Source organism: Mchenga conophoros, linkage group LG3, assembly GCF_057382185.1.
Source record: "Mchenga conophoros isolate Kocher_MC1m ecotype Shallow Benthic linkage group LG3, M_conophoros_male_GT1.1, whole genome shotgun sequence".
Classification (NCBI taxonomy): domain Eukaryota; kingdom Metazoa; phylum Chordata; class Actinopteri; order Cichliformes; family Cichlidae; genus Mchenga; species Mchenga conophoros.
In genome coordinates, this window is record NC_140528.1 from 10,521,028 (window position 1) to 10,542,167 (window position 21,140).

At 42.9% G+C, this 21,140-nt stretch overlaps 1 pseudogene across 1 annotated transcript in view; it reads left to right on the top strand.

Moving 5' to 3' along the window:
* LOC146577233 (kinesin-like protein KIF1C) overlaps positions 1–19,268 on the top strand; it is a 29,587-nt pseudogene extending 10,319 nt beyond the window's left edge. The window contains exons 7-22 of the transcript XR_014889255.1: positions 5,718–5,796; positions 5,927–6,075; positions 6,874–6,993; positions 7,126–7,253; positions 7,623–7,702; positions 8,277–8,352; positions 9,409–9,488; positions 10,019–10,113; positions 12,235–12,415; positions 12,559–12,635; positions 12,704–12,804; positions 12,972–13,133; positions 14,225–14,519; positions 14,599–14,688; positions 14,759–15,032; positions 15,185–19,268. The product of XR_014889255.1 is annotated as a kinesin-like protein KIF1C (transcript). The remainder of the gene's footprint in view (positions 1–5,717; positions 5,797–5,926; positions 6,076–6,873; positions 6,994–7,125; positions 7,254–7,622; positions 7,703–8,276; positions 8,353–9,408; positions 9,489–10,018; positions 10,114–12,234; positions 12,416–12,558; positions 12,636–12,703; positions 12,805–12,971; positions 13,134–14,224; positions 14,520–14,598; positions 14,689–14,758; positions 15,033–15,184) is intronic.
* The last annotated feature ends 1,872 nt before the right edge of the window (positions 19,269–21,140 follow it).

Below are 21,140 nucleotides of genomic sequence, written 5' to 3' on the forward strand. Positions count from 1 at the left end.
AGATACATTCGACATCTCGAGAAATGTAAATCGCCACTTGATTCGTCCATTTGGTTGAAAAACCCGACCGTGAACAAGGAGCGAATATCACACCGGAAACTAAGCGCTATGCGCCGGAAGTAGCATATGCTAAGGCGCACAGGTCTAAGTTATAGGTCTAAGTTCCCCATAATGCACTGGGTGTTTCTTCTTCACTCAACATGTGTTAGTAGACCTCTCTGCATTCAGTCCGTCTGCCCCTCATCTATCGATGGATGTTTGTTAGAGGCTTTGGTTCCCACTGTCGCTCACAGACGGTCACCTAATGTTTCCTGTGTAACTGCAGGGTCTTTGCCTTATAACATAGAAGCAGCTTGAGGTAACTGTTGTTGTGATGCTGTGTGTGTGTAATAAAGCTCCCTTACTGACAGTGGGTCACCACAGCTTGTAGCTCCATGTATTTGATGTGGCACGTTTGCCCTCGCTGACACAACCTTAAAGGGATTTGTGTGTATGAATAAAGTTTATTGTTCATACAGTTCATTGCCGTATGTCTGTGAAAGGCTGAATGAGGGCTGTAGCTCCCTCAGCAGCTGTGGAGCGATGGAGATGTGGTTGGTTAGACACGCTGCCCTAGTTTACACTACAAACCACACTCACCTGTTTACACTCCTTTTGTGTTACAACCACCATGTTACACTCAAACACCAGATGATGGATCTGAGCCAACTAAGGATTCACTGAGACTGAAGAAGCTCGAGATCATAAGAATTTGAGGCTCAGCCTTACAGTATCATAGGAGAATCCAACCATTGTATGTCAAGAGACTATAGACAGTGAAAGCTCCATCTGGAGGAGGAACGACGTGGTTCAGAGCGTTGCCTCCTGCAGCTGGTGACATGTTCAGATTTCAGCTATGTCGGTTAGAAAGTCTGTTTTTGTTTTTCATCTGTGTGTTGCTCTTTCATCCTTTTCTTCTTCCTGTTTCTTGCATCAAGCTGGCTGACTTCACCACTGATGAGGTAACCATGAGCAGTAAGCCTCGTGTCGCTCACAGTTACATTTAACATAGTGCGATAAACACACTCAGTCATTATAAGGTACATCCTCTAAAGCAGGGGTGCTCAATACGTCGATCGCGATCGACCAGTCGATCGCAAAGGTAGTATTGGTAGATCGCATGGCATTAAAAAAATAGATGCCAGCCTATCATCCATCCCGTCACTTGATTGATACAGGGAAGCCAGTCAGATGACATCAGATTTTTTCTGACGCTTAGGTCGCTGCGCATGCGCAAACAGCGGCGCGAAGTGTAGTAAAACTGACAAGCTAGTCAGCGAGTTAACTCCAATTTTTAGCTCTCGGTTTTTTCTCTTAAACCTGGCCGTCAGCAGCTACTGTCTATGCATCCCTGGCTGATTCAATTCAGTGCAAGTCATCAGAGTAAACTCAGGTAATGACAAAAAATTTACATAGTTAATTGTGTTGTGAAATATTGGATATTGCGGTTATGCATGTATATACATTGTAGATATAAAGAATCCTCAATATATTTATAAATAAGTATATGTTTTGGATTTTTGTAGTGGGTAGATCATTTTGACTTGGTCATTTTATAAGTAGCTCACATGCGGAAAAAGTGTGAGCACCCCTGCTCTAAAGGTTCACATAACAGACAAACAGGATAATAAAAATAATCTGGTTCTTTGCAGCGTCCTCAGATGAACGACACACGACATTATTACACGTCTCAGTATTTGTTGCACTGAACACAAATATAAACACAACACTTTTGTTTCCATGAGCTGAACCGGATCCTGACTGGTTTTGCGACATGTGTGTCATTGTGCTACACATGTACGGCATATTTCAGAGTGGCCTTTTATTGTGGGCAGTCTCAGACACACCTGTGCAATATTCATGCTGTCTAATCAGCACCTTGACATGCCACACCTGTGAGGTGGGATGGATTATCTCAGCTAACGAGAAGTTCTCACTAACACACATTTAGACAGATTTGTGAACAGTGTTTGCGAGCAATGTTCCCTGTAATGTTTCACGTGTCTGAGCGAACACACAAACTCCCTGAGCGTCCCTTGGACCACTGTGAGCAACAGCAGACGTGTGCACTGTGGTCACGCCAGCACCCAAGTTACATGTTTATTAAAATAATCAAATTACAGCATTTATGTTAGACTACTCTTAATTAACTGCTTTAGCCCACTTACAATGAAAATTAAAACAATCTTCTTCATGACCTGTAGCATGTTAACACTATTGGAAGGAAAAATAACTTGAACTTCAATTTTGAAAACACAACTTTCTTTCTTTTTTTTTTGTAAAGCTCTGACTTGTATTATGAGTCTGTGGTCTGGGAGAGAGTCTGTAACTCTGTCTGCAAAATACAGTAAATAATGACCAATGTTGGGCAGTTAATTATATAGTTACTTCTTCAAAAAAGTAACTGAGTTTTGCAAACAAAGTTTTTTGCAGCTGTTTATCTAAATATGCAGCCAAGGTGTTTTTTAAACAAACATTTCAAACTATTTACAGAACAATCAGCTGTTCTGCATCAAATCTGATGCCACACAAATTATTTGTGTCACTCCAAAAAATAATTTCTGTCCACTATGAGATGAAGGAGAACAACAGCCTGATACCTGCAGGCCTGACAGCAGCAGATGTATCACTGCTGTAACACCTGTAAACCATTGTTCTGACACACACAACAAAACTATTGACTACACTACACACTGACTACACACTGACTACACACTGACTACACACTGACTACACACTAACTACACACTGACTACACACTGACTACACACTGACTACACACTGACTACACAAGATTTGTGCTAGTACACTTTAACCTATCAGGACCAATAGTACACTTTAACCTGTCAGGACTAAAACTACACCTTAACCTATCAGGACCAATAGTACACCTTAACCTGTCAGGACCAATAGTACACTTTAACCTGTCAGGACTAATAGTACACCTTAACCTATCAGGACCAATAGTACACCTTAACCTATCAGGACCAATAGTACACTTTAACCTGTCAGAACTAAAACTACACATTAACCTGTCAGGACCAATAGTACACCTTAACCTATCAGGACCAATAGTACACTTTAACCTGTCAGGACTAAAACTACACCTTAACCTGTCAGGACTAATAGTACACTTTAACCTATCAGGACCAATAGTACACTTTAACCTGTCAGGACTAATAGTACACTTTAACCTGTCAGGACTAAAACTACACTTTAACCTGTCAGGACTAAAACTACACTTTAACCTGTCAGGACTAATAGTACACTTTAACCTGTCAGGACCAATAGTACACTTTAACCTGTCAGAACTAAAACTACACCTTAACCTGTCAGGACTAAAACTACACTTTAACCTGTCAGAACTAAAACTACACCTTAACCTGTCAGGACTAATAGTACACTTTAACCTGTCAGGACTAATAGTACACTTTAACCTGTCAGGACCAATAGTACACTTTAACCTGTCAGGACCAATAGTACACTTTAACCTGTCAGAACTAAAACTACACCTTAACCTGTCAGGACTAAAACTACACTTTAACCTGTCAGAACTAAAACTACACCTTAACCTGTCAGGACTAATAGTACACTTTAACCTGTCAGGACCAATAGTACACCTTAACCTGTCAGAACTAAAACTACACCTTAACCTGTCAGGACTAAAACTACACTTTAACCTGTCAGAAATAAAACTACACCTTAACCTGTCAGAACTAATAGTACACTTTAACCTGTCAGGACTAAAACTACACTTTAACCTGTCAGGACTAATAGTACACTTTAACCTGTCAGGACTAATAGTACACTTTAACCTGTCAGAACTAAAACTACACCTTAACCTGTCAGGACTAAAACTACACCTTAATCTGTCAGGACTAATAGTACACTTTAACCTGTCAGGACCAATAGTACACTTTAACCTGTCAGGACTAATAGTACACTTTAACCTATCAGGACCAATAGTACACTTTAACCTGTCAGGACTAAAACTACACCTTAACCTATCAGGACCAATAGTACACTTTAACCTGTCAGGACTAAAACTACACTTTAACCTATCAGGACCAATAGTACACTTTAACCTATCAGGACCAATAGTACACTTTAACCTATCAGGACCAATAGTACACTTTAACCTGTCAGGACCAAAACTACACCTTAACCTATCAGGACCAATAGTACACTTTAACCTGTCAGGACCAATAGTACACTTTAACCTGTCAGGACTAATAGTACACTTTAACCTATCAGGACCAATAGTACACCTTAACCTATCAGGACCAATAGTACACCTTAACCTGTCAGGACTAATAGTACACTTTAACCTATCAGGACCAATAGTACACCTTAACCTATCAGGACCAATAGTACACTTTAACCTGTCAGGACTAAAACTACACCTTAACCTATCAGGACCAATAGTACACCTTAACCTATCAGGACCAATAGTACACTTTAACCTGTCAGAACTAAAACTACACCTTAACCTATCAGGACCAATAGTACACCTTAACCTATCAGGACCAATAGTACACCTTAACCTATCAGGACCAATAGTACACTTTAACCTGTCAGAACTAAAACTACACCTTAACCTATCAGGACCAATAGTACACTTTAACCTGTCAGGACTAATAGTACACTTTAACCTATCAGGACCAATAGTACACTTTAACCTGTCAGGACTAAAACTACACCTTAACCTATCAGGACCAATAGTACACTTTAACCTGTCAGGACTAAAACTACACTTTAACCTATCAGGACCAATAGTACACTTTAACCTATCAGGACCAATAGTACACTTTAACCTATCAGGACCAATAGTACACTTTAACCTATCAGGACCAATAGTACACTTTAACCTGTCAGGACCAAAACTACACCTTAACCTATCAGGACCAATAGTACACTTTAACCTGTCAGGACCAATAGTACACTTTAACCTGTCAGGACTAATAGTACACTTTAACCTATCAGGACCAATAGTACACCTTAACCTATCAGGACCAATAGTACACCTTAACCTGTCAGGACTAATAGTACACTTTAACCTATCAGGACCAATAGTACACCTTAACCTATCAGGACCAATAGTACACTTTAACCTGTCAGGACTAAAACTACACCTTAACCTATCAGGACCAATAGTACACCTTAACCTATCAGGACCAATAGTACACTTTAACCTGTCAGAACTAAAACTACACCTTAACCTATCAGGACCAATAGTACACTTTAACCTATCAGGACCAATAGTACACCTTAACCTATCAGGACCAATAGTACACTTTAACCTGTCAGAACTAAAACTACACCTTAACCTATCAGGACCAATAGTACACTTTAACCTATCAGGACCAATAGTACACTTTAACCTGTCAGGACTAAAACTACACCTTAACCTATCAGGACCAATAGTACACTTTAACCTGTCAGAACTAAAACTACACATTAACCTGTCAGGACTAAAACTACACCTTAACCTATCAGGACCAATAGTACACTTTAACCTGTCAGGACTAAAACTACACCTTAACCTATCAGGACCAATAGTACACTTTAACCTATCAGGACCAATAGTACACTTTAACCCCACAGACATGTATAGAGTTGCAGAGTTAATATCAGGCAAAGTTTAAGTACCTTAAAGGTTTGATGTGTGCTTCTTTCAGGAGGAAACTCTCGCACAGCAATGATTGCTGCGCTAAGTCCTGCTGACATTAACTACGAAGAAACACTGAGCACTCTGAGGTCAGTTACTTGGTGTAATCTGTCTATGAGGCTTTTTATGGATCAGTTAATGTGTTTTCAGGCAGCGGGTATGTTGCAAAGCTGGCATAGTCAGATTAATATAATCTAATTCGGTCCGGTTCGGTTCCAGATATGCTGACCGTGCCAAACAGATTCGCTGTAACGCTGTGATCAATGAAGATCCAAATGCCAAACTGATCAGAGAGCTGAAGGCCGAAGTGGAGCGACTGAGAAACCTGCTGTTCTCTCAGGGCCTGCAGGAGCTGCTGGACAATGCTGGTATGCACACATACAGAATAATGAACCTTATCTGCTTGTTCAGTCTGACGTTCGGGTTCAAATTCTCTTTCAGATTCTTTCAGCTTCAAAAACAGGATCAGTGCGTCTGTTCTTGCAGGTCTTACAATAAAGTTTAACGTCAAAACAAACATGAAAAAAACAATTAATGAGATGATGCTCTGACTGAAGTATTTCTAAATACTCTAAATACATCCACAACATGAGGTTAATCATTAACTTGCTGCTGTGTGGTTTTGATTTCTTGGTATGAAAAAGTCCCGTTCCTAAGTGTCACATGCACATTGATTCTTTTCTGAAGCATTTAAATATCTGGTGTCTGCGATGCTGTGAATCCATCATGATTATTTATAAGAAAAAGCTTAGAAATGTGCTGCGCATCAACACTGCTCATAAAAAGCTGGAGAAGCAGAGAAGCTCCTCTCAGACAGCAGAGTTCATTTCTATTGTGAACCTTATGCATTGCTAAACACGCAAACGCTGTGGATGTGATACTCAGACTGTGCTTCATATAAACATGGAATGCAGTCTGTTTACGGCCTAATAAACTGTACACATCACATGCTGTTGTTCTTTCATTTGGACCTGGTATGAACAGCACGTCTATGTGCAGTATGCTGTAGAGACGGTTATTTACAGACAACAGCAACTGTGTGTGTGTGAGAAGATATTTACAAGCTGTCGTTACATAACCAGGATTGCTGAGATTCCAGCATGTTAGAAATTAAATCTCCTCCTCTTCACTTCTTCTTCTCTGCTCTCTTTCTGTGTCTCTTAAAGTCAACAACAACAACAACAACATCAACGGCCCCGGTGGTGTCGCAGGTGCGTCCCCCTCCCCTCTCCAGCTGGCTCTCACATCCAATGGGATCACACCTGAGAATGGCTCCGCCCCTCCAGGTCACTCTATATGTTTATGTGGATTATTGGGAATCCAAAAAGACTGTGCCTTTGTCTTTACTAGTTTAAATTTAAAAAATACAGAAGTGGTTCATCATGTTTTCATAATTAAATGTTTTATTTCCTGTGCAGGCGCTGAGCCGGCATCTGAAGGTGACACGCCTGCTGACCGTGATCAGCTGATTGAGGATGGAGAGGAAAGGGTGGAGGGAGAGTCCACAGAGAACATCAGCAAAGAGGAAGCAGCTGAGAGACTGATGGTAGGGCGAGACGTTTTATCACCTCGCACTTTTCCGGGTCATAATTCCATCATATCTAAATTTGAGAAACATATACTCTTAGATCCAGTGTGACTTCCACTGTCAGAGAAATCTATTACTTCTTTGATAGTTTTCTGGAAATCGATTGAAAAGAATGAGAAAAAACAGACTTAAAACTTCAGAACGTGTCTGGGAATCCTCATATTTTTAGTTTTTCTCAGTTTAAGAGAAATTCAGCAAAAGTTTTCTGTACATCTGTGATTACACTGCAAACAGGAGTTGCTGAGCACTATTTCACCTTCTTTGAATGAGAATGAAGAAGTTTTATTGGTATATGTTTACAATACATGTGTGTGTTTTTGCATGTAGGAAACAGAGAAAATCATCGCTGAGCTGAACGAGACGTGGGAGGAGAAACTGAGAAAAACAGAATCTATTCGTTTGGAGAGGTTAGTTTTATTTGAATCTGAGCTTTTTACATGTTTGCCTCTGTCCGTAGTTAATATAGTGAACATGTTTTGGTGTCACCTGTTACTTTCTTAAACGTAACGACGATATCATGAACATCAGCATTTATACCGCTGCTGAGGGCAGCTCTTTTTCTCCTGAGCCACTCAGACAAAACCTCAGGGCAGGTGTAGAAGTGGAAAAAGTCTCATCTTTTCAAGCTGCTGGATCGTCCTCTGTATTAGCTTGAAATCTTGGCGCTTCTGCACTGACACTGATAAAAAACAACAACTCATGTCTGTGACCCGGCAACAGCTACCATGCGAGGTTTTGTGTCAGCAGAGTGACACATCTTTTGGCATTTCCCACTGTTCATGAAGGCAAAAAAAGGTTTAACGACCCTTTATCCACTGTGGCAGACGAGGCTCATGGGAACTGTAGTGTTTACAGCACAGGTGGAAAAGCTGAGTGTGTTTGTTCACTAACTCACAGATGAAAACATTTGGAAACACGAACACAGAGGGAGAAAAAAAATGGATGATGATTGATGTCTCTGTCTCTCGCTCGCTCCCTCAGAGAGCCCCTGCTGGCAGAGATGGGCGTGTCCATAAAGGAAGATGGAGGAACGCTGGGCGTCTTCTCTCCTAAAGGAGTGAGTGTATATTTAACCCTTTCTCTCTATATATACTGTTGTCAGTCTGTTCTGTGTCTGCAGACATCTTTGCAGAAAATGTTATTATGTAAGCTCTGACAGTCTGTGGGACTGGTTTAGTAATACTTTAACTTTAGGATTGTGTGATCCCTGGCTGCTGACACACGATATGCAGGTATTTGTTAGGAGCTGTAACTCCTGCTGGTATTTTAAAACAGTGTATTTAATTTTTGGATTCACCTTTATGTCAGGTTAAAGCTACTCTTTGAGTTGGTGTGTTTTGTTAGAACAGCCGATAAATTGATTTTACAATCAATCAATCAATCAAAATTTATTTATATAGCACATTTTTAAGACCGAAGTACACCAAAGTGCTTTCCAGTAAAATCACAATAAAATATAAATTACAAATATATAAAATATAAGATGATTACATAATCTAAATACAGAGCCAGATGTAATTTACTTCATGCCTGGGAGTGTTCGTCCAGTCAGAGCCGAGTGTCTGCTGCTCATAAGCACCTGTGTCGACGCGCACTCAGCTTTAGAAGTGATGATGTCACTGTTTGATTTTAAGTCTCTCTGGTCTTTGCAGTAAAATCGCTGCAGTCTGCTGAGCAGATGTTTGAAATCCAGATTAAAACTCAGAGACGATAAATCGTGCAGCAGCTTTTCTCTCCGTACCACCACCTCACCAACACCGAACATCTTTAACTCTTTCCCTCATAAAGACGACATCTGACAACCTTTAATGACTTCAGGTGAACTTCGACTCAGTGTCAACATTCACTTTAGTAGTGTTGTCTTCATTCATGGTGTGTTGTTCACTTTGGTAAATGATGCTGTTTATAAAAGTGCTTATAAAAGGATCTGACTGAATGCAGTCCTGGCTCCAGTCACATGTTTAGTACTAGTTAAAAGTTAACAGCATCCAATCGTGTTTAGTGTTTTCTATCTTCCACTCTCACTGTGTGGATCCGCCTCACTTTTAAAGGGGGAAAAAGATGACCCCATCATGTAAAACTAAAGTTAATGTAATGTCTGTGTGTGTTACAGACGCCTCACCTGGTCAACCTGAATGAAGACCCTCTGATGTCCGAGTGCCTCCTCTATTACATCAAGGAGGGAGTGACCAGGTCAGCAGTGATTTCATCATCGGTCATTTAGTTCATCAGTTATTTGATCATTTTGTTGGTCTTTGCTCAGAAAATCTGATAAATTGAGTCTAAAGTGTGAAACGTTTTAGCCATCCTGTGCAGAGACCAAACGTCAGAGACGCCTCGGCTCATCTCCATGTGAAAGCAACAAATTACACACAGACACAAGTCCATCACTAGTTTAGCTGCTTTACTTCATTAGTAGAAAAAGTAATGACACTGTTTACATGTAGTGCATGCAGAAATCTGCTCGTGCAGAGGTTACCACACCGATAATGATCCACAGAGTCATCGTGGAGAACAATGAGTTTCATTACGTATCTTATCAGACACGACACTCGCTGTTATCTAACAACTACTTTATGATGTTGGACATCAGAAGCTCCTCCGTTAGTTTTATTGCAGGAGAAGTTGCACCTTCATCTTTATTCCTGGTGGAGTTGTATAACTAGCTTGGCAGGTGTTTACATTAGTTTTTTCATCTGTCTGTGTGTGTGTGCGCGCGCCAGGGTCGGGCAGCAGGACGTGGACATTAAACTGTCGGGTCAGTTCATAAAGGAGATTCACTGCGTTTTTGTCAGTGAGACCAACGAGCAGGGAGAAGGTGAGATTTTTACTCCTTGCATAAACCTTTGCTCACATGTCTGACACTCTGATGCCTGATTGGCTGTCTCTGCTCTGCTGCACTGCTGTTTTGTGGTCACACAGCTTCATTGTGCGGAGTTTAAGCAGCCTCAGTCCTGTGGTTTGATCAGCTCCTGTAGTTCACTGTGCAATAACCTCATTATGAACCATGGGTCCTTCAGTACTTTATACACACCAGAGAAACATGTTCTACACGTTACCTGAAGCTGTTTAACATCTGAAGTTATAAAAGAATAAAAATACAAACTACATTTGTACAAATTACTTACTTATCATCGTTACCACCTGCTGCATCATAGTTGGCCTCTTCTACAATCTGCTGCCATAGATCTCCTGTTCCAGTGCTGGAAGTTTTTCTTTTTATTAAACGTGGTGTGAGTTTCTAATGATGTAGTGAGCATAGCTGTCAGTAATCCTTGTGAGCAGTCTGCCCTACACACAAAGCACAGCGCACACTTTTTGTTTCTATTATAGGATCTATATGATGTCATAAAGAGGTCATATCAATAGTATACCTGTGAGGGGAGTCTGCCGTCAAAGAAAGGAGCTACAGCAGCTTGTTTCAGACAGAGGGGCCAGTGTGACATAAATAAAAATGATTTTAAACTGTGAGTCATGCTGAGCTGCTGTGGCAGTGTGAGACTAACAGAAATAAAAACATGGATCTGGAAATGCATTTTTAATCAGATTTGATTTGCATCACTCCTCAAAGTAACGTTTCTGACATGTTTCAGCAGCAGCCGGGGTTAAAGTCAGACCTGCAGGCAGCTGAGTTGATCATTAACATGTGTAAGTCTGGAATGAGTCACAGTGGCAGACAAATGTGCTCTTGACTTCTGTCACATTACACCTCCTGATTCCACTGGCTTATAATCATCTTTAAATATTGAAAGCACACTCGAGCCTCTCTGAGAAGGTTTCTGAAGAGTTTGAGACCAGAAGGACAAAGAAGGTCCTGCAGTGCTTTTATGTACCACATGATGGCTCCGCATGATGTGTGGATTCGAAACTTTGCAGCCAGAACATGCTGATAAGAAAAGTTTGAGCACTTATATATGTATATATAGATTCAATTAGTTACTAACACTAAAAATATTGTTTTGATTGCTATTGCAATTTCATTTTAAATATACAAATGTGGTATTATATATACATATGTCATGAAATCTGTGCTAATTTGCATAAATGTACACTAGATTATGGGGCAAAAATTCCTGTTTTGTTTTTTTGTTTTTTTCCATGAGCGTCTCACCTTAGAGGTCTGGTCTGTGTCCAGGCTGTAGTTCTTTGTTCTCGGACTGTGTGTAGAGTCTGAAGCTGCAGCTCTCTTCCTGTTTTCATTAAAAGTTATAAACAGGTGTGTGTGTGTGTGTGTGTGTGTGTGTGTGTGTGCGTGCGCGCTCAGTGAGTGACTCTTTCTTCTTCTCTTTCTGTGAAAGCTGCCAGGAAATCTGTCAGGTATTAGTCATTGCTACTCGTCATGGTGACATCATCCTCATGTTCACACCCATGTTTCCTGTGCCTTCCCCGCCTCCCTCCTCCTGTCCCAGACACCCCTTCCTCACCCTCTGTCTGTATATCTGTGTGTGTGTCTGCTGCTGTTACCCTGTGCGCTGTAGCACGATCCCTGGTTTCAGTGCATGTCTGTATGTGAGACCGAGAGGCCTCTGTAGTTGTGGACATACCCCTTTCAGATCCAGGTCTCTGTCTCTGGATTGTGGATCAACCTTTCTAGTAATGTTACAGGATACAAGCCCAGATATTAAGGTCCATGATAAAGCCTCCGTCACTGCTGCGAGTCCTCCCATCAGACTGTTTCATGCTCATGTGTCATATCAGACAGAGCCGGTCTCCTTGTGTTTCACAGAGCTGTGTTTCAGTTCTCCTGATGAGTTTTTCTTGCTTTGCTTGGACTGTCTGTGTCTCCCTCGGCAGTGGTGGTCACTCTGGAGCACTCTTAGTTTACAGCTTATTACACACGAACATGAAAAACAAAGCAGGTTTGATCGATGGAGTAAACACACCACCCAAAACCTGCAGGAGACCTCAGACTCCGTTTCCTGTCTGTTTCCGTCTCTAGGTAACCGCATTGTGATTGGGAAGAACCACGTGTTTCGGTTCAACCACCCGGAGCAGGCGAGGCTGGACAGGGAGCGCAGCGCCACGATGGAGCAGCAGGGGGAGCCGGAGGACTGGAACTACGCGCAGAAAGAGCTGCTGGAGAAACAAGGCATCGACATCAAGCTGGAGATGGAGAAGAGGTAGATGCACCTTTACTACACCCTGAAGTGTGGTTTTCAGATAGCATCTGTAGACACACTGTAAACCACGTCAGATATCAGAGCTGTTTCCTGATTATTGATCGTCTGATTGGTTGGTTGGTGTGTGCGTGTGTGTGCTGCAGACTGCAGGACGTGGAGACTCAGTACCGTAAAGAGAAGGAGGAGGCTGACCTGCTGCTGGAGCAGCACAGACTGGTGAGTTTCTCCTTCAGGTGAGCTCGTGTGGTGACTGCTTCAGGTGTTTTACCTTCTCTGTGTGTGCAGTAGCCTACGCAGACAGCGACAGCGGGGACGACTCGGACAAACGATCCTGTGAGGAGAGCTGGAGGCTCATCTCCTCCCTGAGAGAGAAGCTGCCAGCCAACAAGGTATCAGCTCCTCATAATCTCCTCGTTCATAGCTCCTCATGTAGCTGTGACATCCCATAGAGACCTGATAGGATCGTGAAGCAAGCTTTTCTGCTGACAGGGACAGTCATTGGAGCAGATTAATGTACCTGTGAGCTGACCTGTCTCACCTGTATGTCTGTGTCCAGGTGCAGTCCATAGTGAAACGCTGTGGTCTGCCCAGCAGCGGGAAGAGGAGGGAGCCTCTGCGAGTGTATCAGATCCCTCAGAGGAGGAGGATCAGCAAAGACCCCAAACGGGTGACCATGGAGGACCTCCGCATGCAGGCCGTCAAAGAGATCTGCTACGAGGTCTCACAAACACACACGTGATATCAGAGTGTTCTCTGACTGGTTTCAGAGGGACAGATAAACATTTTAGAAGTTATTCTCATAAATACTCTTATATCTCTACATTCAGGGGCAAAGGGTTAAAACTTTACCTTGAAAAATACACTGGACCTTTCAAAACCCAAACCCTCCTGGAGATGGCTCCAGGTGGACACTTGACACTGGTCTGTAGTGTTGGACCAATTTGGTCCATGACTAAGTCAGACAGACTCTGGTTGTTAGACTCCATAGCTCCAGTCAAACGCAACAAATAAGTGGTAAATTGTGAAAATCATACATGATGCATTTTCCAATAAAACCAGGATCACTAGATTGTTACAGACCTTGCTGTGTAACCATAAACTCTTTAAAAAAGGTAGTCATAGTAAAGCCACATTACCTTTTCCTTTCCAAATTTTGAAGCCTGGACTGTAGCATTTAAGAGTTAAAAACATGCATCCGTGGACTGTACGGGAGTGTCACACTGACACTGGTGCCTGCGATTAAGTGTAAAGAAATAAGTCCACTCACTAAAACTGGAGCACAGAGTTCTCGGAGGGTTGGTAGTAGAGCTAGTACCCATGGCACAGTGTTGATTGGTCTGTTCAGCCTGTGTGAGGTAAAATATGTGATCGTCTTAAGATATCGCACCAGAACATACAGAGGCAAATTATAAACCTGAGTGGGTTCAGATTTGCCCATTTTTGTGGGTTCTGTGCACTCAGGCCCTGCTCTACGGTGTAGATGCCACTGAAGTCCATTGCTAGGTTGTGGTCACGCAACCTTACAGTGGACAGGTGCATAGATGCTAAAAATGGGTTATTGTAACCAGTCGATATGAGGTTCCTAGGCCACATGATTATGTCATAGTGTCTGATGTAGATAAGAACCTCGGGACCCTAATATGTACCTGCGTGCCAAGTTTGGTTGCTCCACTCCTGATTGTTTAGCAGTCTGTGGAGAGATTTGGAGAACAGTAAAATTAACCAGCACAAACAGTCCAGAGGACATTAGAGGAGGAGCTTTTTTTTCTTTTTTTAAACCTGTTCCTCTGTATGTGGCGCCCCCCTCAGGTGGCTCTGGGAGACTTCCGTCACTCCCGTCAGGAGATCGAGGCGCTCTCCATTGTCAAGATGAAGGAGCTGTGCCGCATGTACGCCAAGAAGGACACCAACGAGAGGGAGGGCTGTGGCCCAGGACGTCTGCGACACTGTGGGCATCGGAGAGGAGAGGAGCCCTCCCGCTGAAGAGGGGGGAGGAGGAGGAGGAAGTGGTGGTAGTGGAGGAGGAGAGACAGGGGAAGGTGGAGAAAAGGCAGGCGTGTACGACTTGAAGGCTCACATCGATAAGCTGACAGATATTTTGGAGGTGAGTTATGCTAATCTTGTTTTCTTCACGACCTGAGAGGCGCTAGAGGAGCAGAGCTAAATGTGTGCGACTCCTGCAGGAGGTGAAGCTGCAGAACAACATGAAGGACGAGGAGATCAAAGCTCTGAGAGACAGAATGATCAAGAGAGCGTCATACCTCTTCAGGTATGTTCGCACCTCCTGTCCCGCCCCTTCAACCCATCACCACCAGAGTTAACCGTTGTTTGACTTGTTTCCAGGACGACGACTTGAACGGCGAGGGAGGCGAGTCCCCTCAGAGAGAGAGAGAGATGGAGATAGGGACGGGGATGATGAATGCCCTAGCCACCCAGAGGTCAGAGTTCAGCGGCTGATGGAGGAGGACCCGGCGTTCAGGAGAGGATGCCTCCGCTGGATGAAAAAGGAGCAGCAGCGCCTCCTGAACCTGCAGCAGCAGAACATCACCAAGAAGCTGCGAGGACAGAACCAAAGCCAAGGTGAGCTCGGGGGTGTGGCCATACCGTGATGGCGAGGGTTCCAATAGAAGTCACTGCAAACGATCGTCATCAATAAACCCTTCAAATGATTGTTTATCTGTACTTAGTCGAGTCGGTTGCTTATGCTGTGACCATCTTTAATTTACAGTCTGTGCTCTGTCCCTAACTTTACTCCTCCCCCAGCTCCAGGTCAGAACGCTTCATCCCTCCGCAGGAATGCAAGTTCAAGTTTCCCTTTAAGAGTAACCCTGCCCATCGGCTGTCATGGGGACCCGCCAGTGCCGCTCTGCAAGCTCTCGGTCTGGGGGAGGGAGGAGGAGGTGATGGTGTTGAGCAGAAGGAGAATGGAGGAGGAGAAGCTAAAGGTTCTCCCTCACCTCCACCTCCCCCACAAGGTCAACTGCCTGGTCTCTTGCCCCTCCCCTTCCCAGCTCAGCCCCCTCGCATGCGCACCCCAAGTCCTCATCGCGCCTGGCAGCAGCGTAACCAGGGCAACCAGGGTGGCTATCACTACAACAACCAGGGCAACAACCAAAACCAGCAGCGTCGTTACTGCCGCAACTCCCTGGACAGCTCGCCACAGGGGAACGGGAGCTACGACAATGACCAGCACTTCAGCAGTGGTGGCAATGGTGGCCACCAGGGGTGACCAAGACAGAGGAGGGGATTTCGACCTGGGCCAGGTGGGGAGAGAGGAGGAGGAGGCAGAGGAGGAAGCAGAGACAGGGACAGAGACAGAGATGGAGGCTTCCATTATAATCAACGCCAGCACCATCAGTTCCACCACCACCATCCCTACTACAACCCCCACAATGCACCATTCCAGCCTGGACCTCACCCTCACCCCCATTACCACAGCCTGCCGCGCTCAGGGGCTCCACCCCTTCCTGCTGACATGCTACTTGGCATTATGCCACCGCCGGGGGCGTGGAGCTTCAACACTCCGCCCAGGATGAGGCGGCAGTTCAGCGCACCGGACCTCAAAAACAACAACAAGGAGACGCCGATCTGACCTCTGACCTCCTGAATACGGAGACTCCTGATTGGCTGCGGGACACAGGGCGATCCTGATGCTGTAGAGAATCGGCTGAGAGTGTGCGCGCGTGTGTGCAATTGAGCACTTTTACACACCCTGTATCCTCTGTCCTGCTGCGTGTGTTTGTGCTTGTGTGTGTGTGTGTGAAGCTTGAATTAGCAAAGGTGAGCTGTTAGCGACACTGACGTGCAAAAAGTGATTTTGAATTTGTTTTATTTTATTTTATCTGTTATGTTGTTCTGTCAGACTTTGATCACGTAGTAATTTAGCCTTTTTTTATTTTTTAAATTTCACCGATGGCTGGTGTTCGGGTGTCGATCATCGTGTTAACAAGGTGCCTTAAAGCCAACGTGTCTGCTGGTGAAGCTAATTTTCTTTTTAAAGATCAAGTATGTTTGTTAGTAGGGTGGTGTTTCTGGGTTAGAAGAGTTTTTTTTTTTTTTTTTTTTTAGTGTTAGCAAGTGAAGAGTAGGTGAAATTGTGAGCTTAGCCTAGCCTACGCTGCATTCAAGTTCCATGGGAATTACAGATTGTACAGCTTGTTTAACTCACTTCAACCCTCAAACTGATGATTAAGAGTTTAATCTGGAGCAGTTCCCAAATGGTGATTAATATTAAAATGAAGTTTATTTTTACTCGTTTATTTAATCATAAATACAATAGAGCCCACTGTGCTTGTATTTAGCATCTGCTGCAAACCAAAAAAAAATGTATACAGTTCAACAACTTAAATATTGATTTAAATTTGAGAAAAAAATATGCAGAAACATATATATTACATGTGAGTACATTTTCTCAATATTTAATTCTTTGAAAAACACACTGATAATGTTGCCTTTTTTTCCTGTCATATTTACCACCTGTGATCTGTTTTTGATTGAAGCTTGAAACTTGTATTTACATCTTCTCCCATGTGATTTGAATGCAGCATCGCTGAGTGCTACAAACCAAAGAAAGCGGCTGTGTGGCGCCTCCTAGTCAGGGTAAAAGCATCAGTGCAGGAACAATAAGTGCCAATGTGGCTTTTGTAAAAACACTAAAACACGCAGAGTTCCAAAAATGGAGAAGCAGGTGAGAAAGGCGAGTGCAGATGCCCCCCTGAGGAAGAGGAGGTGCAGAGAGGAAGAGGAGTAGGTGGTGCGCTTGTCTTATCTGTCAGATGTTTGTTTTTAAGAGCTGTGTGTGTATATTTGAAGTGTTAAATCTGATTTTAAACACATGAAACGTGCTGACGGTAAGTTCACCGTCTCTGGCAATCGTGGGAAATGCAAGTGATGCGTAACACATGATGATGCCCCAAGGTGGGAAATGTGGGAGCTTTGAGACAGAATCCTGAAGGGATGGATTAGTTTATGTAGGGCTGGATAAGGAAGGAATTCTGGGAGATGTATTGAGAAGCAGAAGGTTTTGAGGAAGAGAAGAAGAAGCTGATATACAGTAAGCTTTTTTTTTTTTTTGAAGAAGTAACAGACACTACAGCATGTCGGGTGTGATACGAGATTCGTGCTGTAAGGACGCGACACTTTTTACTTTATGTCCAATTCAAAAAGGATGGGAAAATTCACTGCTGCCTTCCTGGGACGTCAGGATCCTGGAAATTGTGGCCTCCACCTGTTTCAGGTTGCTTTTAATTTCTTCTCGTTTTTCAAACATGACATTTGCACACACATACTTTTGCTGGTGTTGTGTTCACTTCACATGTGTAAGACAGGAAACAAATTTCCAGCTTCCTGCGTCCCAGCGAACGCAGCACCCTATGTGCGTTTTATTCGCACTGAATTAATGAAGACAAGTTTACTGCCAGGAGGAGCTGGGAGAGTTGGCGATACTGCGCACACTCCACCCACTCAAAGCAGAGGATTGTGGGAGTTAACAAGTGGAGCAACTATGAGCTCTGTGACTTTTAAGGCTTTTTCATAAAAAGGTTAGATCCAACCAATGGCAGTGCTCCTTCCCGCTGCAGGAGGGAGTCAGCGCCATGACGATGACAATAATTGTGATGAAAACAAAAGAAGTGATTGCAATTGGCCTGAGAAGCATGATGTCAGCAGAATCTCTGGAATTGGTCAATCACAGGACAATCGCTAATCCTGCTGCCACTGCCGGGCCTGATGGGAAAATATGTTTTTTTTATTTTTATTTTTTAGATTTGTTTTTTTCATTTCCAGCTTGGGCCTCTGATTGGCTGTTTGTTTTTCCTTTGTGTATTACATCATGTACTGCGTATTTTAACCAACCTCCATGTTTGACCTTTGGTTTATGATGTCATCAGTCATCTTCACTTATTAATATAATTATCCTAAAGTTATACGTGTCATTAATATTTGGTTATTGTGGATGCTGCTAAAGGGAGTTTCTTTGCCCTCACACAAACCGTTGAGTTAGTGTGTGTGTGTGTGTGTGTGTGTGTTGAGCGTCTGTTTGTGTGTGTTTGTGGGTTAATTTAGAATCAAACAGTAAAGTTTGTTTTACTTCATAAAGCTGATTTTAGTCATTATTCTTTTTCTTTGGTTAGTTTTGTTGTTTTTTGAGGTGGAATGGGGGAGGGACTTAGAGGGGGTGGGGTGTTGCCATGGCAGCCATGACTCGGCAGAATTCCAGAACATTGTAGAACTCCCCTCACTGACAGGCTGTGCCCATTCCCTGCACCTCTGCTCTAATCATGACCTCAGAATCTGTGACATTACGGCGCAGTGTCGCTTCAGAACTCGAAACACGGATATGGATATGATGACATCATAGTGTAGCCCTCTTCCTGTTGGCCCAGACCCCCTCAGTTGCTTTTTTGTTATTGTTGTTTTTTCTCTCTGTATGTGTTGGGTTGTCTTTTGTTGTTTTGTTTGTATCAGGAACCAATCTCAGGCTCTACCTGCAGACAACATGATGGCAATAAACTGTCTCCAAGATTCAAAATAAGGCTCACTTCTTGTGTTTTTATTGGGTCTTCATCCACAAAGGATGGCTATGGAAGCTGAGAGGTGTCAGGGCACTCAAACATTGTCTTAAAACTGCATAATTTCTAGTGGCCAGCAGGGGGCATCTCCTGGTTGTTAAATGATTTCCATGACTAAAATGAGCCTGCTGTTTACTGGTCCAGATCCACTGCCTGTTTGAGAAAATAACTTTTCGTATTAGTTTGTGGTAGTAACGGAAAATTGTGAAGTAATAACCCAGAAGTCTAATTTAAAAACAATGTGTTTTTCCAGGGTGCAAACAAGTTTCCCCATATAAGAGTTGCTTTAAATGAGTCCTAGAATAGAAGAATAGAATAATGATAACTGAGATAGAATAGAAAGGACAAAACAGAAAGTATTTTTCGTTGCAAAGATCACAAGCAAAAAGAGCTGTTCATTTATGCATTTTGTGTGTGTGTGTGTGTGTGTGCGCAAGGGCGTAGATTTGGTTTTGGCATTGGTGGGGACGGATGATTCAACCACTGAACCCTGCCCTGTTTCTTTTTTTCCCCTTTTTGTCTTTGCTTCTTGATAAAAAAAAAAAAGGGAGAAATATACTTGCTTACATATGTTATTCTACATGCTTTTAAACCATTTAAAATTACAATTCATAGTTTTATATGTGAATTATATAATGTTAAATTACTATTAAACAAATGACGAAGTATTTTAGGCTTTAGTTTACTTCAGCCATATTCCATATAAATCAGGTATCATACAAAAATAAAAACCGCTTCAAATACAGTCATGAGAATAAAAGAATATGACTTTAAGGACTTAACAACATTACTTCAGTTATAGTACACCAACATATCTGATACATTAGCACTAAGGGAACACTGAATGACCTGCTGGTTTTTTTCCATAAAACTACTCATCTAAGATCACCACAAAGTAAAAGATCTCTCAGCAAAACTATGCAACATTTTAGGCACTATAGCCCCGATCAAATCAGTGAGCTGGGATTTTTTATTCTAAACATGAACTACTGTTACAGCAACAGACATGGACTACTGGTGCCCCACACAACAACTCAATGTCCACTATGTGAAGGAGCCAAACACATGCCTTCTCCTCTCATTAGCTGAGATAAACTGCTGGCCAAGGGCGTAGATTTGGCATGGACGGAAGGCACATGTCCCCACCAATAATTTGATCTCTTCGAGTAAAGAAAAACAAAACCGATAGAAAGAAAAAAATCTATCTGTCAACGTCTCATTCGCCCAGCGGTGCAGAAAGAGTTAAATTACGTTCTCTACTGAAGTCCTACGTCATGTGACAAATATGGCCAATGTGATTGGCTGTGCCTATCAGGGAGCTCTGTTTAGTTGTAGCAGCGGCAAGCCTGCGCTGTGAGGAGGAGAGGAGGATGGCAGCACAAAGGAAGAACCTGGATATAACAAAGTATTTTTCAAAGAAACCTGTAACTCACTTAAAGCCAAGTTCACTCATAAAATGTGTCCGTCATAATAACGTTACAGGCTATGCTAGGCCGTACATGCCAACCCTCCCGATTTTTCCAGGAGAATCCCGAATTTCAGTGCCGCTCCCGAAAATCTCCCGGAGCCACCATTCTCCCCAATTTCCCCCGTTTTTCCACCCGGACAACAAAATTGAAAACCCATATCTCAGATTGGCGCAGCCAATTCCAGTTTCCAACAATAGCTGCTACTACTGCAGCTACTTAGTTTTAATATTACTCTCATTACTGTTTCTGGGTCGCAAAATAGACGTTTAACATATTTTCAGGCGAGAATGTAGCTGTGTAAACTTCAAATATCTGAGCCGGTGTTCCAGATCTACTGGCGTTTAGATCAACTGGCGTTGGTCGAACAGATGTGTGGCAGACTTGCGTTTCAGGAGCTGCTACCGACAAACCAGCAAAAAAACGCCAAATGTGTCACCTGTGACACTTGTGAGGTTATCTCAAACACACTCAGTCAGTCTTGATGCTGTTGAACAACAAAATGTTTACAAATGTGGCGAGTTCACCTGGTGATATCCTCATGCGCGACGCGATCGCGAAAACAGCAAATAAGTAACACCACGCCGATGTTGTTCACAGGACAGCAAGAGTAAACGATCGGGAGACTCTTGTCGTCGTCATCGTTCCCCTCGCACGGTTTATTTCTCCGAATTCAGCGTTTTTGCTTCA